This window comes from Peromyscus maniculatus, chromosome 5 (assembly GCF_049852395.1).
Source record: "Peromyscus maniculatus bairdii isolate BWxNUB_F1_BW_parent chromosome 5, HU_Pman_BW_mat_3.1, whole genome shotgun sequence".
In the NCBI taxonomy this organism is placed as follows: domain Eukaryota; kingdom Metazoa; phylum Chordata; class Mammalia; order Rodentia; family Cricetidae; genus Peromyscus; species Peromyscus maniculatus.
Window position 1 is genome coordinate 92,829,257 of NC_134856.1, and position 17,740 is coordinate 92,846,996.

At 39.5% G+C, this 17,740-nt stretch overlaps 1 protein-coding gene across 5 annotated transcripts in view; it reads left to right on the top strand.

Moving 5' to 3' along the window:
- Dip2c (disco interacting protein 2 homolog C) overlaps positions 1–17,740 on the top strand; it is a 417,859-nt gene that overhangs the window by 11,120 nt on the left and 388,999 nt on the right. The window lies entirely within an intron of this gene.

Here is a 17,740-nt window from a genome sequence, read left to right on the forward strand (position 1 = left end):
AATGAGGAAAGGAAGTAGAATCTGCTTTTCTTTGGTTGATTGTAAACAATAATATTTTATTTTGATTTCATATAATCAAAGGGCTTGTTAGTATTTTAGATTTTTTTAACCTAATATTAGGAAGAGAAAGAGCCTAGTAAATTTCTGTACTTTTCCAGTAATAGTTTGAATGTCTTCAACTTCTCTTTTTGTGTGTTGTTTTCTATTTCTCTCCCAGTAAACCTCTTTAATTCTGGCCCTGAATCCCCCCCCCCCCCCCCACCGCACATGTGCCTGCATGCATGCCTGTGTAGGACAGAGGTTGTTGACATCAGCTGCCTTGCTGTTCATTATATTTATTGAGGAAAGGTCTCTTGCTGAACCCTGGAGCTTGCTGATTCAGCTTGTTTTCCTAGCCAGTATATATCAGGGATATACCCTGTCTCTGCCTCTGGAACACTAGAATTTCAAGGCAGCTCCCATGCCCTCTCAGGTTATATGTTTATATGTGGGTGCTGGGGATCTGAACTCTGGCCTTCATGCTTGCTTGGCAAGGGTTTTTTCCACCGAACTATCTTTCCAGCTCTAAGTTGAACATTTTTAGTTCTTTTGAAATGCTTTTCAAGGATATGGGACAGGGTCTAGTTCAGTAGGACAATGCTTGAGGCCCTGGGTTCCATCTTCAGCACTGATGAAAACAAAACAAAATACAACACAAACCTTTTAACTGGGATGTGGCTATCCTCTTTGTATAGAGAATGAGATAGAACTTCAAATGGTTGGAATTTATCACACATGATCTGTGATTTTCTGAAAACTTTTCAACGAAAGTGTACACTATGAAAGTTCAAAGCAGCTTACCTACAATTAACACCAAAGTTGGGTATATAGCTTTTGCCTGTGAGGTGGCCTAGGGAGCTCAATGGTCATCCTGTGGTATTTGGTGGATGGCCAAGCCCTTGCAGTGTATCCCAGTCAAGTAGCAAGTCCATGAGGAGAACTTGAGTTCTCCTACTTGGCTGTGATGGGTAGAGGCATATGGCATATGCTTTGTTTTTTTTTTTTTTTTTTGATTCAGCCTCTAGAACCTTATTTAAAATCTAATTCATGGCTAGGGATGTAGTTCAGTTGGTAGAGTGAAGCTACAAGTTAAATTCCTAGTACCACATAAACCAGATATAGTGGTATGTGCCTGTAATTCCAGTACTTGGGAAGTAGAGGCAGGAGGATAAGAAGCTCAAGATCAGCCTGAGATACATAAGACCCTGTCTCAATATGTAAAGCTGTATACAACATTTGTGATCTTAGGGATGGATGAAGAGTGTCTGATGTGTAATTCTTTAAATATTCTCTATGCTTGAATATTTTACATGTTTTTCATAGAAGATGGATATAGAAAAATGCAATCCTTTGAGATTAACTCTTCTCTATAGTATAGTTTAAGAATCAGAAGGCTGGATATGATAGAGCATCATCAGGAATCTTGATTTTTTTGTTGTTGTTGTTAAGAAAATGCTGCTTATTTTTGGCTATGTTATTGGGAAAAAAATATTCTAAGTGAGTTTCCAGGAATCACCTCTTCAGCATCCCTACAGGAAAAGAATGACCTCTACTGAAGTGTTCCTTTATTCTAGCCAGAATGATAATGATCATTTTAAAGCAGCCACCAATCATGATACAATCGATGTTTAGCTGTTTCATGTTGAGTGCTTTGATTTCATGTTAAGTGCCTATTCAGTTTAATAGTGATCCTCAGTTCTTGCAGGGATTGGACCATAGTTAATAGACATGGGGGCACAGCTCATTGTTGTTCTTCCTACACTGAACTACAGTACAAGTAGGAGTAGATGGTGTATAACTGGGGTTTTGGTAGATTGCTTTTGTTTTTAGTAACTCCTGAGCAAAAGAGATCTTGCATCAGTCTCCTGAGTAGCTGGGACTACAGGTAGGTGCTTCTTGCTATTTTTGCCTGGTAGCTGGAACTTCTAAATCAGATGTTATTATTTTCTAGTATGAGTTCTTGTCACCACTTACTGGTTATTTATTATATGCTGAACACCATTAACTGCCTTGAATATACTGCTTTTCTTTTTTTTACACTTATAATCCACATGTCATGCCTGTTTATGAACAGGAAAATGTGTTCTGAGAGCTGAAGTGATGTTAGTTTAAAGTCATGTGACTGAGCTTCAGATTAGACTGGGGAGTTTGGCCTCAGCCTTTGCTTAAGCATTCCTGTTACCTCATGTTTGGATTCAGCTTTACCTTTTCCCTGTTTGAAGCAGGTCAAGTACATATAAAGGAGGAAACAGAATTACCTTTTATTTTGTTGCTGCCCTGGGAATGAAACCAGAACTATGAGCATGCTGGGCCAGCACTTTACCACTGAGCTACATCCAGCCCAAGGCAACAACATGTTTTAAAAGATAAATTTCGGGGCTGGAAAGATGGCTCATCAGTTAAGAGACTGACTGCTCTTCTAGAGGACTCGGGTTCAATTCCCAGCACCCACTTGGCAGCTCACAACTGTCTGTAACTCCAGTTCCAGAGGACCTGACACCCATGGCAAAATACCAATGCACATAAAATAAAAATAAAAGATAAATTTCATAGTATATGTGGTAGTTTTTAGTTTTTACATATTTACTTTCATATACCCTAAATGGTTTGCTTTTTTTCTACTGGTAGAATAGTTAACTCAATTACCAGCCATCTCTTGTACAAAATTCTATGAAGGATATTTTAGGAAAACGCAGTCTCAAAAAAGTACTGTACTTCCAGAGCTATAATTTGTTGAATAAAACTATCAAGATTATTGCTTTTTGTTATCCTGTTTTTATTTTTAGTTCTTGAGAGTAAGCTATTTAGAGATTATGTATAATTGTGAAAATGACCAAATCATTAGAGAATCTTGTTATATATTGTATTACATGTAACATATATCTTTGTTTTCTTAAATGAAAATTATTTAAAACTCTTTTTTTATTAGTTAATTTTGCCTGTGCTTATGATGTGTATGCATGAGTGAATGCCATGATTGTGTGTAGAGGTTAGAGAACAATTTTTGGAGTTAATTCATTTTATTCACCTTTAAAAAATTACATTTCTAGCCGGGCGGTGGTGGCGCACGCCTTTAATCCCAGCACTCGGGAGGCAGAGCCAGGCGGATCTCTGTGAGTTCGAGGCCAGCCTGGGCTACCAAGTGAGCTCCAGGAAAGGCGCAAAGCTACGCAGAGAAACCCTGTCTCGAAAAACCAAAAAAAAAAAAAAAAAAAAAAAAAAAATTACATTTCTTTTGTTAATTTTGTTATGTGTGTATGTACATGTGCTATAGCATGCATGTGGAGGTCAGAGAACAACTTGCAGGAGTCACTTCTCTTTTTCCATCATGTTGGTCCTATGGATTAAATTTAAGCCATCAGGCTTAGTGGCAAGTGCCTTTACCTGCTGAGCTAACTTGATGTACTGCCTTCAACATTGTTGAGGCAGGGTGTCTCTTGTTTCTGCTTAGCATTTTCCAGGTTAGCTAGTCCATGAGCTGCTGGATGATTTTCTTGTTTTTGCTTCCTATTTCACTGTAAGAGTGCTAGGATTATAGATGCATGCCACCCCATGTGGCTTTTTACTTGGGCCCTAGGGATTGAACTCAGCCACTGAGCCATCTCCCAGGTACATAAATGAAAAGTCTTAACCTGAAAAAATGTTAGCAGAAAGGATAATGTCTAAAGTGGCTAAGATTTTATGTGGTTTATAGTCATCTTGGGATATTGTCTTGAGAAGTTTTCTACAACAGCCATCTTTATTCTGATTTATTTATACCCTGCCATATTCCCTGATTATTTTATTTGTATTAGAATTTTGTATGTATAACTGAGCTAGTAATTATATACGTGTGTGTCTATATTCATAAGCATTTTTCCTATAATACAGGCGGAGGGTAGATGTTAAGTAAAGATATTTCCCCCCTTTTTCATCCAGAACATGTCTATTTCAACATTAATAAAGATGAGTATGCTACTATCAGGAATCCCTTAAGATTGTCCCAGCTATATTGAATAAATAAATTCCAAAACACGATAGTTATTTTTATACTGTGTATACATCAGAATTTTCTTATAGGAAGTAGTGTAAATGTATGCTTCCTACATCCTGGAAATAACATGACAAATTTAAACATGAAATATAATTGTCTTTATGTAAATTTTGCATATTTAAGAATCCACCTGTTCCCTAAGCTGTGAAACCATTCAGTTTTGTTTTACATGGTGCCGTGGTTGTGAGAATTCAACAAAACAAGATATTGTTAAGTGTTTTAAATCTGAAGCTTTCCTTATCTGCATAATAACTCAGTCTTAAAGATGCAATTTGGCTTTTAGTTGATTATATTAAGTTGACTACAGATGACTGAATCATTATAGTACATTGTGAATTAATTTTATTTTTCCTCTTCATACTGTAGAGGGCTTCTAGAATATCTACTGCAGGATCAGATGAAAGTGTTGATGTTGTGACTGCTAACACCTGGTTCCTATGGGAAGATAACTGGATGTATTTAACTTATTGTTACACATGTGCGCGTGTTTGTATATGTACATGCATATATATGTACTTATGTGTATGTTGAGGCCAGAAGTTGATATCAGGTGTTTTCCTTGATTGCTCTCCACCTTAAGTTTTGAGACAGGGTCTCTCACTAACCTGGAGCTCACTGATTGGGCTAGGCTGGTTGGCCAGCAAGCTCCAGGGATCCTCTGTCTCTATCTCCTCAGCACTGGGATTACAGACATGCACTGCCATGCCTGGCTTTTTACATGAGTGCTGTGGATCTTGGTTGGCCAGCAAGCTCCAGGGATCCTCTGTCTCCTCAGCACTGGGATTACAGACATGCACTGCCATGCCTGGCTTTTTACATGAGTGCTGTGGATCTGAATTCAGGTCCTCTGGCAAACAGTTAACAGTCTGAGCCATCTTTTCAGCCTCTTAATTTCAGTTGTGACTTTACTAATTCTGGCTTCATTCTTGGGTCATCTCTTTCTTTCATGTATTTACACTTCTTCTATTCCATTTTCTCTTTTGTTATCTTTTTGACACAAGTTCTCAGTTTGTAGTGAAATGTTGCTGTAAACCTTTGGTAATATGTGTAGCAGACCTTTTCTTTTAAGCAAGTTACTGTTAAATAAACCTAACTACCATCTAGTTTATGGAATATTTCTGGAAAACTTAATCCCTTTTCATGGAGTTTGGCTGATAATTCTCTGACCAATCAGTTTCTTTCCCAAGTCTTTATGCTGAATCTCATTAAGCCTCTCTCTGGTTGTCTGTAGAATAGTGAAAACACAGTTCTATAGGGAAGAAGCCATGTGTTGCCTTATAGGTACTGTCCCCTGGCATCTGAGTGCTGGTTAGTTAGTTCCTACAAGTGATTGCAAATCTTGGTCTTTGGGGGTACTGCACTCCAAAATAAGTGTGGAATGTCAAGGTGATTCTAATTATTATTTACTGTGAAGGCCATTTAAAGACAGTTGATTTTGAAGAGCAGCTAAACATTAAGATATGGTATCAATTTGCATGTTGGATGAATTTTTTTTCTGTTTCCTAAACTTATTTTTTTAATATATATATATATATATATATATATATATATATATATATAATTTATTTTACAATACCATTCAGTTCTACATATCAGCCATGGGTTCCCCTATTCTCCCCCCTCCCACCCCCTCCCCTTACCCCCAGCCCACCCTCCATTCCCACTTCCTCCAGGACAAGTCCTCCCCCGAGGACTGTGATCAACTTGGTAGACTCAGTCCAGGGAGGTCCAGTCCCTTCCTCCAGACTGAGCCAAGTGTCCCTGGATGAATTTTTTGGAAAAAAAAAAAAAAAAAAAGGCAAGTGGCTTTTGTCATATTGTGAAATCTCAGCTTATACTGAGTTTTACTCTTCTGTGTTTTAGACTTAAATTTCAGCAGTTCCCTACAGGAGATATTTGCTTAAAGGGTAATTGTGTTGGTGATAAAATGCTCTCTGGGGATTTATATCAGTGGATTTTCTGTATTATTTATTAAATATCAAATGGTAGTCTTTTAATAGCTGAACATGCTCTTGCATGTTGATGTGTACTTGGATGGAAGTATGTATGCGTTTGCATGCATGCACATGTATTTTCATCTAATTTGTGATCAAATCCATTTCAGAGACTGCCTCTGTCATTTGAGAGCTCTTGAAATATTTCTTTTCTTTAAGCATCCATTTCTTTAGCAGTTTTTAAAGTGCAATTGAATATTAGCCACTATGACAGTGGTGGGTGACAGCCTGGTTTACAATCTAGAAGGAGCTAAGAAGTAGCACGTGGGAGGTTCAGTACTGATAGAAAAACAGTTGAGTAGGACCTACTGTAAGTGAGTGTGCCGAATGGATTGCCTTGGCAAGGAGTGCTATTGAGTTTAGAATGAGCAGAGATGTCTGGAGGGCCAAGTGGCAAGGTGCTAGGGAGTTAAGGGCTGTTAGGGGGTAGGGTGCTAGGAGACCAAGCAGTAGGGGGTGCTGAGAGCCAGGTGCTGGGAGCTAGGAGGTGTACTAAGGGGGTCAAGTGCTGAGCACCTGGGTAGGGCAACTGATAGAGGAGGCACTGGAGAGTTAGCAGTATTGGAGGAGCAGATGCTAAGTGCTTGGGGGTGGGGGTCAGGTTTTAAGGAGATAGCAGGAATGGGGTAAAGCTACTGGGGAATTTGGGGATCTTTAGAGGGGCTAAAGCCGACTCAGTCTGATGCTGACCAGATATATTGGTGTCTGCAGTCTGTGTCTTGTAAGGTGGCCAATATTTTTTCAGCATCCTCCTAGTTCTCACTCAGGCAGGTAGTGGAGGAGGTTCAAGGTTTAAGGTTGCAAGGTACTACCAAGCCTACTAAAAGATGCCATTGGGTCTGCATGTGTCTCCTCCTCCTTCTCAAAAGACATGTGCATGATTTGAGTCATTATTTTGTTTTTATATGCATGCTTATCTTACCTCTTTTCTCCTCAGCCCCTACCCCTGCTTCAGCACCTAACCTCCCCAGTACAGTGTGCACCAGGACAGGGTTGCTGTGTGAAAGTTGTGTAACTTTCAACATTGATTTTAGGCAGAAAATTTAGCTCTTTGAATAATGAGTTAAACATTGAGAGATTCAGTAGCAACACCTACTAGCACTCAGTCTCTTTATACCCGGTCCAGCTGGCTACCCAATGCAGACCCTTCTTCCTTATAAGTGATATGAACCCTGCATGGAGTAAATCATTAATGGAAACTAAGGTGACCCCATGCTTCATTGTGATTGTTTTGCATGTGTGTTTTGTTTCATATGTTGTGAGTTGTGTTGTATATTCTATGTTCATGCATTGTTTATATGAGTTTGTATTGTGCTGTGACTGTGTTCTGTGGAATATATTATGTAGATTGGTGTGCTTTGTTTTGTATGAGTTGTGTGTTTCATGTGAGTTGTGGGTGTTAGGTCTTGCATAAGTTTGTGTTGTGTGTTGTCTGGATATGCTGTGCATTTGTGAGAAAGAAAAGAGAGCCCAGTATATAAACTAAAACTAAAACTCTTCCAGGAGTCATGCCTTCTAGATCTTTCTGAGCCAGTGAGTCCTGACCAGTCAGAAAGCAGCAAGGTTCTTCGTCAACATTCCACCTCAGGAGGTTTTATATAGCTACAGATTGCTCAGGTTCTAACTTCCTTTGTTTGTTTGCTTTGAGACAAGATCACTTGTCATCCAAGCTAGCATCAAACTTGCTCTGTAGCTGAGAATGACATTTGAACTTCTGATCTTACTGCTTCTGCCTCCAGAGTACTGAAATAACAGGCCTACACTAACATATCTGGCTCTTCAGTCTTAAATTCTGAGTTCAGCATGGGTTCTGTCTTTGTGTTATCTTCAGACACACATGAAGCTTTGGGTGTGCTTCCTCCTTATGGGTGTGTATGTGTGTGTTTTCAGAGTTATTTAACAAAATTTTAAATATGTATGTGTGTGTCTGGGTGGGCATATTCATGTGAGTGCAGGTGCTTGCAGAGGCTAGAGAGGGTGTTGGGTCTCCTGGATCTGAATTTATAGGTTATGAACCTTCTGACATGGGTACTGGGAACTGAACTTGGTCCTCTGCAAAAGCTTTATGCAGTGTTAACTGGAGAGCCATCTTTTCAGCCTGTTTTGTTTTGTTTTGTTTTGCTTATTTGAGACAAGTTATGTAGTACAGGCTTGTTTCAACCTCTATGTAGCTGAGGCTGGTCTTGAACTACTGATTCTCCTGCCTCTTTCTCCCACTCTCTTAGGGTACAGTTGTGTACCACTATGCATGACATTCCTCAGCTGTTTTTAAGGACATTTCTCTTTTTTTCTTCTCTGTCGTCTCATACAAGATCTTACTTTGGATTTAGCAGGAAGTACAGTGGTCATCTCCCCTAATCCCAAAAGCAATGACTTTGGTAACTCTGAAGAGGTTTGCTCTTGATAGGCCCACAACCAATTAGTGAAAGGAAGGGGTTATGTTTAATATTAGAGAAAATCTTAGTTTTTGCTTAGAGCAAACTGAGGCAGTCAGGCAGGCACAGTCCTTTTTAAGGAATGGGCTCCAAGGGAGCCCTTTCTGGATACGGATACCTTAATACCTTACTTTCTATGTTCAATGCCTTCCTTATTTATACCACCCCCTCACCTCTCCTCTGACCCTTTAGCCTGTTGTACTGTAATGGGTGGGGCACTATATAATTTCTACTGCTCTGTGGAATGTTTAAGCCTTTAATTGTCTAGGCTGTGAAACTGCTATTTTTTTTTTTTTTTTTAAAGATCAAAGACAATCTTTTGTCAGGTTGCCTTCTGGTTAGAGTGCACTGTGTTGGATTTTAAGTTCTACTCTTTCCGGGTCAGAATGATAGTGTTTCTTTTTCTTTCTTTCTTTTTTTCCTTCTTTCTTTCTTTTTTTTTTTTTTTTTTGGTTTTTCAAGACAGGGTTTCTCTATGTAGCTTTGTGCCTTTCCTGGAACTCACTTTGTAGACCAGGCCGGCCTCGAACTCACAGAGATCCGCCTGCCTCTGCCTCCCGAGTGATGGGAGTCACCACTGCCCGGCGATAGTGTTTCTTTTGGAGGGTGTTGCTGTTAATTTACTTTATTACTAGGAGGTTGGGGGCTGTGTCATCAATCTTTCCTCAAGGCCGGGATCTGTTTCAGATGATTTGGCCTTGGCATGGGCTAGGAGGAGCTGTGGGTGTGTACTCAGTCACCTGCTACACATAACAACGCCTTGCTTTGTCAAACTTGTAACTTTCTTAATAATATGATAACAATTCATGGGAAGCTTCTTATAAAACTCTGGGTATATTTTACTCCTTGTCTGGTTTAAAAATAAGTATTTGCAGATGCATAAAAGAGAATCTGTCATCTCTTAATAGTGGTTATCTGTTAGAGATAATATTTGACATATTTCCATATTTTATTTTTTAAAACAAGAAGTTTTACACTCCAGTAGTAACAGTTGTGATTTATAAGAACTTCTGAAATAATCTTGGAAGTTTTGGCAATGTAAACTAAAACAGTGGTTGGTCATTGCAAGTTTGAGAATTAATTGGAGCCAAGTCTTTGGCTTGTCTTCTCATGAATGTCCTTTGCTCTGATATTCCTTTGAGGCTTTTTGCTGAGGCCTGTGACATGGGGGGGGGGGTTATACTTTATTGGCCAGACTGATGTGCCTGCTGGGGGCTGCTTTGGACTAGTTTCTGGGGAGCTACCTACCTCTGTCCTTGTGGGTCTTGGTAGAAGCAAGCTTCAGCCACACTAAACTGAGCTGCTTCCACCAGGCCCTGTCTTTGGATCCATGTTCAGATATTAGCTGGATCTTCTTGTGTGTGTGGCAGCTGTCCTTGCCACATTCCAGCAGTCAGACATTTTCTTTGTTGCACCACTGCCACTCAGTACCTGTGAGTAAATACTGCAGTGGCAGGCTGATGTCATTATCACTGGCTCACTATAGTTTTCCCTTACCTGTAGTGCAGAAACCTGACCATTTACTACAGTCACCCAAAGATCCAATTCATGATTTCTCCTGCCCCGACGCAGGCCTCCAGAATCCACTCTCAGGTGATTCCAGTGCAGCAGACCAGTCTTTAGAAGCCAGTGGTTACTTCTCTCATCTGGTCTATCATATATTTATAACAGAATGGCAAGGAATGAGGCAGGGCAATTCTGATTTTTGTCTTGCTTCTGCTACTTTCTGGCTCTGTGGGCTTGGATGAACCATGCCCTCTTGTTTTCTTATAGATATTATAAGCATTTTAGTTTTGGAAAAGGAGTCCTTTGCTTTCTTTTTGCTTTCCAAGTAGGCAAGCTGTATGCAGAAATTTAAAGAAAACTAAAATGCAGAATTACATATGTAATATGGATTCTTATTATTTGGCAAAGATAGCCATCCTCTCTAACTATGCAAAGGAGAAAGAAGAGATCCTTCTACTTTCTAGGTATTCTTGGCTGTGGTGGAGGTTGCAAAGGTGAAAGCTTTATATAAAGGATATTGTGAGGGCTTAAATACTATGGGGTGGGAGGAAACAAATGCTTCTTTCAGTGATTTCTACCTGATTTTATATGGGTAGATTGTGTTGAGGGACTATTGTGAATTATCATGTGTTATGTTAGAAGTTATAATTCTTTCTCTGATATTCATAGTTTGCTATCATTTCAGGTATATTTTTAATACTTTTTAAAATGATAAATTACATTAAACATCAGTTTTAGAATAAAAATTTATTTCTATTTTAGAATTAATAGTGTAAATGATTTGGATACATAGATTTTAAAAATTTATAATCTTATAACTTTAACATGGTACTAGTGTATTTTATTTTCTTCATGTCATTTTAAGCTAATTGTCTATAAAGATAACATTGATAAACAACGTTAAGGCTGTCTAGTTTATTATAGTTTTACATGCATTATTTTATTGGCAAACGAAATGGGTAGTGTTAGAAAGGAAATAAAAATCGGAGCTTGAGGTTAAATGTCTTGCTTTAGTTTCATTGGTGTGGACCTGAAGCCTAAACCCACCTCAGAGTTCCTGATTCCACAGTACAGTGGATTTGGTCATTTCTAGTCAGAAATTCTCAGAATTTAGTAGCTCACCCAAAACTTTTTATTTAAAGAAAAATAAAACTGTTGGGTTCATATATTGTTTCTTACAGAGATTTGTATGTTGCAAGGTACTGTACTTTGCAAACTGTGTAAGTAAAAGTTTATATATGATACCTATGGGTTTGTTGAAGGCGTAAAAAGTCCTTCAAATCAGGATATCTTGCTCTGGCACTCTTGACATTTTGGACCTGAAGATCTTTTGTGAAGCTATGCATGCATCCTGAGGGGCATCAGAGGTCATTTGTCTTCTTCCCATCAGATGCCATTGCATCTGTCACTCCCAACAGAATTGTTCTTGCTTTAGACTGCTGCTTTAGAAGGTGCTATGACACATGGAGGTTTGTATTTTTTAATAATAGTTTGTGTATGTGTGTTTGTAAATATAATTGTGATGAACATGAAATGTAGCCAAACACCCATGTTTTTGAATAGACATGCTTCTGAACTGTGACTTGGCCTGTGCATTTCAGCCTTTTAAGTTTATTTGCTTTTTTTTTTTTTTTCCCTTTTCCTGGTGCTGGGCATGGAACCAAGGGCCTTGTGAGTACTAGGCAAGCACTTTACCACTGAGCCATGTCCTCATTCCTGACATCCTTTTGCCGCATGGATCTTGCAGTATTTGTGTAGCATTGCTGCTTAGGCACTAAAATACTTCTGCTATCCTTGTACTTAGAGGAGGCTGTGAGGTTCTTTCTGCCCCGGATGCAGGACTAGAAATCTATGCTAAACTCCTCAGAGAGTTAAGTGATCCTTGGGTGGTGGTGGTGGGGGGTTGTTCCAAGAGGGAGATTTATAAAGACTAAACCCTTTCAGTCAGGGAAGTGTTTGGCATCTCTGTGTGTCCCCTCCCAGGGATGGAGGAAGGCAGACATTGTCTTGTTCTTGCATAATAGTTTTGAAAGTCCATATTAAGTGTTCCCAGGGCCTCTCCTTTCCTAAACCAATTTTAGAGTTTTAAAGCCTTTTCTTTCAGATCTTTCTCTCATGTACTCTATGCAGTTGCTTTCTTGAACCACATCCAAGTTTTCCAAAATTTACTTAAACTGGTTTAAAAAAGTAGACATAGAATTATAACAGAAACTCAGTTCTATCAGGTAATTCTTGGTCCAAAGGGGCTCCTTTGAAATAGTACTGTTCCTTGGAGAGCAATGTTGCTTTACTTGGCTTACCAATTGCCCTGCTAAGGTCCAGAATACTTAAAAATCTCTCCTGGACAGTAGAAACCCTTTGACTGATGTGGTTAGAGCCACTGTGTTCCATATATTAATTACTTTTCTCATTGCTATTACTAAACACTTGACAAGAAACAGTTGAAGAGAAGGAGGATTTTGGCTCATGGTTTAAGAATATGCATCATGGTAGGGATGATGTAATAGTGGGAATCTCACCTGAGGCAGTGAGAGCATGAGATTGCTTGTTTGCATCTTGGTAGACCATGATACAGAGGAAGAGGCTGTCTTTCTCCTTTTTCTGTGTTTACTCAGTCTGAGACCCCTGCTCATGGGATGGTACTATTTATATTTAGGGTGTTTCTTCCTATTTCAGTTAATGACATATTCAGAAGTGTATCTCCTAAGTGATTCTGGATCTAGTCAAGCTGCCAATGAAGATTAACTATCACATTTTCTTGATAATAAAAATAATAAACTCCTGACCTCAAAGTACTGAATGTGTACCTTGAGCTTTTGCTATTTGGCCAAGGCAGTTCTGAAGAAGGTTCTGCTAACTGGTGACTGCCTCCTTTTTCTTGACTGTAGTACATGTATAGCAGAGGTCTGTTATTAGAGGTCTGTTATTACAGGTTAGAGTTTTCTAAAAGAAAGACCAGCCAGTAGGGAAACAATCCAAGCCTTAAAAAATTAAAAGTTTTCTTAGTGTTCCATATTGTTTTATTCACACCTAATTTTAAAATATTAAAAAAATAAAAATAAGAAACACAGATAGGTATGGTGGTGTTCACCTGTAATTCCCAGCACTAGGGAGACAGAGGCAGGAAGGTTATGAATTCAAAGCCAGCCTGGGCTACAAAGTAAGACCCTGCCTTTAAAAAAATTAAAAACAAAACTGTTGCTGGAGGGCTTCTCTCCAGGTTCCACCAAGCCCCACAGTCCCACAATCCACTCAGATGCTTATATTACTTATAAACTGTATGGCCGTGGCAGGCTTCTTGCTAACTGTTCTTATATCTTAAATTAACCCATTTCTATAAATCTATACCTTGCCACGTCGCTTGTGGCTTACTGGCGTCTTTACATGCTGCTTGTCCTGGGGGTGGCTGCAGTGTCTCTCCCTCCTTCCTGTTTCTCCAATTCTCCTCTCTCCTTGTCCCGCCTATATTTCCTGTCTGGTCACTGGCCATCAGTGTTTTATTTATATAGAGCGATATCCACAGCACAAAACATTTTTGTATGTCAGGTCTTTGTGGAGCACTCATCTTAGTTTTCATAGACTCATTTATTTTATTTCTTGTCGTATTTTATTGAGTAACAAGTAGAACTGACATAAACCTATTTATGAGCAAATAGAGCTGTCTTATCATTAGCATACAACTCAGCTGGTGAGAGCAGAAGCATGTAGGACCTCCAGCAGTAAAAAGCCCAGCTTACGGTGGCATCCAGGGCTAGCTAGATAAAGGGATGAAACCTCTGCTTACAAGTGAGGCAGCTGATTAAGTAAGGTGTGTGTCAGCCTTACTTAGAGGATGTTTTGTGTCTGTTCAACATTTTTGGTCATGTCACAAAATTATCAAGAAAGTTATTTTTAAAAATGTGCATGCACGGGCTGGAGAGATGGCTCAGTAGTTAAGAGCACTGACTGCTGGTTCTTTCAGAGGTCCTGAGAGTTCAATTCCCAGCAGCCACATGATGGCTCACAAACATCTGTAACGAGATCTGGCACCCTCTTCTGGCCTGAAGGCACATGCAAGCAGAACACTGTATATATAATAAATAAATCTTTTTAAAAAATGTGCATGCAAGATATAGAATAAACATAGATATTCCAGGCAGTACTTTTAGGTGTTGGGTCTAGGCATGTTTTGCAGCTCTGTTGCTTGTTAATCTCTTTGGAAGATAGAATATGAATGTGCATATCCAAGGTCAAAATGGAGAAGTTCTTAACTTAGGAGAGAGCCCTAAGGTCTTTGGAAAGAATTGTGAGATGGCTGGGCTCTGCATACCCCTGAGCTAGGAGAGATGGGAAGATGATCTTAGAGGTTTTTAATAACCCTAGTGAAAAGAGGAAAAGTGATGGGAGCAGGGAACAAGTGAACTGGAAAGACTTAATGACCAAGTAGAGGGAGGACATGAAGCAGGAGGGAGATAGGACTGAAGTTTTCATTTTTGGGTTGAAGTTGGTAATGCTGGGTTTTGGCAGTTAGAAAGAGAGTGTTAGTTACTTTTCTTATTTCTCTAACAAAGTGATAAAAAATGAAGGAAGGAAGGGAGGAAGGAAGGAAGGTAGATGGGTTGCTTGGTTTATTTTGGCTCAAAGTTTGAGGGTACAGCCCATCATGGTGGGGAAGGCATGGCAGCAGGAACATGAGGCAGCTGCTTACATTGTATCTCCATTCAGGAATGGGGAGGGGAGGGAGGGAGGGTGCGATATGAATGATGGTACCAACTTTTTCCTTCAGAACTCAAGCCTATGGGATGGTACTACCCACATTCAGGGTATGTCTTCCTAGCTCTGTTAAACCTTTATGGAAACAACCTCATAGTTATTCATACCCATGGTAATTCTAAATTTCATAAAATTGATAATCAAGACTTAATTATCCTAAGCAACAAGTCTGAGAAGATGACAAATTTCGTTTCAGACACAACTTTGTGATACTGGCAGGTAACACTGAGCAGTGAATTGGGGAATGTGGAGTGATGTTTGGGGAAGAACCTGGACCGCAGTAGACTGGGGTATCTGGAACACAGAAACAAGTTTAGCAATTGAGGATAGTATCTGTGCCTAGGAAGAGAGAAGCCAAAGGAAAGTTCACATTTGGAAAGAGTCAGACAACAGAGAAAAGGCCTACTTGAATTTAAGAGAGCTAAGTAGTGCAATTGCTGAAAGCCTTGAGAAGAAAGGTTTTTCTAGAAAACAATTACAAGAAGGGCAAGGATTCAGAAAGGAAGAGTTTCTATGAAACCTTGGAGGAGGCTGGGCCCTGAGAAACTTGTATCAAAGGTACTTTTTAAGTCTATAACTTTACTTTGGGTGGAGAATACAGATAAAGACAGCTTTATAGAGGGAGAGGGATAGAGGAAGGAACCAGGTTAGAGGAATGCATGGAAATGACGAACAATGGTGCCAGATTCCCACGAATGGACATGCTTTTCTATCTTTGTTTGTGAATTGGCTTTTATTCTGAACCCACTCATGTAGCCTAAAGAAAGTTCTAAGAACCTTCAGATCTGGAGTATGTCTTGTGCTTCTTAGAACACTGTTGTTAGTTTTTTTTTACTCTTTGGGGACCTACCACCTAGCTCCCAAATAAATACACAGAGGCTTATTCTTACTTATGAATTCCTGGCCTTAGTTTGGCTTCTTTCTAGCCAGCTTTTCTAACTTAAAAATTATCCTGTTTCTCTTTAACTACATTTTGCCTCTGAGCTTTTTGCCTTTCTTGATTCTATGTATCTTTCTTTTCTTTTTACTCTGTGGCTGGCTGTGTGGCTGGGTGGCTGTCCCCTGGTGTCCTCCTCTCCTCCTTTCTTTGCTTCTTACTGTTCTTTTTTCAAGCCTGGATTTCTCCTCTCATTTATTCTTTCTGCCTGCCAGCCCTGCCCAGTTCTCTTTCCTGCCTAGCTATTGGCTGTTCACCTCTTTATTAGACCAATCAGGTGTTTTAGACAGGCAAAGTAACACAGCTTCACAGAGTTAAACAGATGCAACATAAAGAATACAACACATCTTTGCATCATTAAACAGATATTCCATAGCATAGATGAATGTAACACATCTTAAACTAATATTCCACAACAGAACACTGTGTTCTTTGATTTTTGGTTTATTACTGATGACTAATTTTTAGCATGCTATTGAAATCTGTGGAGGAGCCTCAGCTAACATTCTAATCCCAACAGTGCTTTTGAAAGCAAGTGCAATTGGCCATTCCCAGGCTGCCTGGAAGGAATTTGCTTCAGGAAGTACTCTCAGAGTTTATTTTAGAGTGTGTAGTTCCAGATGTCCAATTCATTCCCCCCCCCCCCCCCCCCCCCCCGTGTGGACACATGTGCAAGGGTGTGTATGTAAGAGGTTGATGTTGAGTGTCTTCCTCAATTGCTCTCTACTTATCTTTTGAGAGTCAGGGTCTCTCATTAAATCTGGAACTCACTGATTTGGCAACACTGGGTGACCAGCAAGCTCAAGGGATCCTTTTGTCTTTTTTCTTCTTATTTCTGGGATTATAGGAATGCATGACACATGGGCTTGTACTTGGATGATGGAGATGGAACTTAGGTTCTTCTATTGCATGGCAAGTACTTTACCAAATGAGCCATCTCTCATTGCATATTTCTATTCCAATTACATTTATTATATCATGCTGATAAAGTATGATGGAGAACAGCATGTATCTTTCTCCTTCATTATGTTGAATATTTCAGATTTGCTTTACACAGTGATGCTTCTGTCTTGGTGAGGACTGTTGGAACTTCTCCCTTTGGTCCTGTGCATTTGTCTTTTTCATACTGTGGGTAATGACAAGTGTAAATCACCAGTCATAATTATAAAGCTAGTCTCAGGCTTACACACCACACAGATGGATGATGAAAGAGGAAAATGGTCTCCTCTCCCACTCTCATATGTACTCATGTATGATGTATGTGTGCTGGTGTGCTCACCCATGAGTACACATGTGGAAGCCAGAGGTCTGCTTTGGGAGTCATCTTCTATTCTCCTCACCTTATTTTTTTGAGACAAGTCTTTCACTGAACCTGTGGCTCTATTAAGACTGGCTGGCCAGTGAGCCACCAGGATCTTTTAGCATGTCCCTTCCTAGTACTGAGGTTACAGATGTGCAGTGCTACAGTCAGCTTTTATGTGGGTGTTGAAGACCTGAATTTAGGTCCATTTGCTGATATACAAAGCACTTTACCTGCTGGGTAGCAGTGGCGCACACCTTTAATCCCAGCACTGGGGGTGGGGGGCAGAGCCAGGCAGATCTCTGTGAATTCAAGGCCAGCTTGGGCTACAGAGTGAGATCTGGACAGGTTCCAAAACTACACGGAGAAACCCTGTCTTGAAAACAACAACAACAATTAACAACAAAAACCAAACAACAACAACAACAAAAACCAAAAAACCACTTGACTCACTGAGCTGTCTCCCCAGTTTTAGGGGGTGAGGCTTTTTAAGTATAGAAGGTACCTATATGGGAAAGATGTTAGATTCTTTATCAAATTATTTAATTATTTATTTAATTAATGGATCATTATCCTTATTATTGGATTATTGTATCCATATAGTTGAAGAAAGAAAAAGCTTTTGAAAATTTTTAGGAGGTATAGTTTGTATACTTCAGATACTGGGATTTTCCCCTTGAAATGCTACTTATGTTTTTGGTTAGATATATATATATTTTTTATTCTTTTGTGAATAACACTTGG